Source organism: Cupressus sempervirens, chromosome 9, assembly GCF_028749045.1.
Source record: "Cupressus sempervirens isolate cs-2001-9-10 chromosome 9, ASM2874904v1, whole genome shotgun sequence".
NCBI classification, from domain to species: Eukaryota; Viridiplantae; Streptophyta; class Pinopsida; order Cupressales; family Cupressaceae; genus Cupressus; species Cupressus sempervirens.
Window position 1 is genome coordinate 712,309,885 of NC_143126.1, and position 888 is coordinate 712,310,772.

Below are 888 nucleotides of genomic sequence, written 5' to 3' on the forward strand. Positions count from 1 at the left end.
AAAAAGGTGTTCGAATGTGTTTATCAAAGGTATGTAAGGTTAATAATGGACTATGTCCCTAATTTTCCCCCTTTCTCAAATTCAAAACCCCCATTTTGTCAAATTTTTCCGTTGAGCGAGACCATGACTACACAGGGGTTGCAAAGATCTTGAAGAAATATGACAAGACAACGAGAGGCGTGTTACAGTAGCCATTCATCCAGGAGGTTCTGCAACAACCATTCTTCACCACAGAGCTTCTCTCCAATATTGTCAAGAAATGTCAAGAAAAACCCTCGAATTTGAGCAATGTCACATGCTAGAGAGCATTGCGCGTCTGTGAAGCATCCAAGGAAGCATTTTTACAGAGTGCAAGCTCACAGCAATCCTCTCAGTGATTCACACTTTCTTGTACCTCTCTGTCCAGCTCAATTCGATTATGCCGACCATTTCCCTTCATATTTCTCCGAAAAACATCTCCAAGACAACAAATCTCCAGCACCTAACCCTAATGGCGAAGCTCAAGAAGAACACGAAGTCTCAAACTCTAAGGATTTGAAACCAACGAACGCATGTTCTGCCTCAACTGGTCAAGAAAAGAAAATTTGATTTGCAGATATTGGCTGCGGCTTTGGTGGGCTTCTAGTGCAGCTTTCACCCATTTTCCCATCGACCTTGATGATAGGCATGGAGCTCTGCGACAAGGTAAGCGAGTATGTTAAAGAAAGAATTTTGGCTTTGCGAAAAGTGAATCCGAGCCATTATGATAATATCTCTGTAGTGTCCCTACTGAGTTTTTTTCCAGAGCATATAAAAAGGAAAAAGGAGGAGAAAGAAGTAGCAGAAACTTTTCCATACCTTGGGTACTCGATTTGGCGATTCGAAGGCAGTGATAATTCTCGACGGTAG

The 888-nt window shown here is 42.1% G+C and overlaps 1 pseudogene; it reads left to right on the forward strand.

Annotated features, from left to right (window-relative positions):
• Window positions 1-288: 288 nt before the first annotated feature.
• Window positions 289-888, forward strand: LOC149540705 (tRNA (guanine-N(7)-)-methyltransferase pseudogene; annotated as a pseudogene).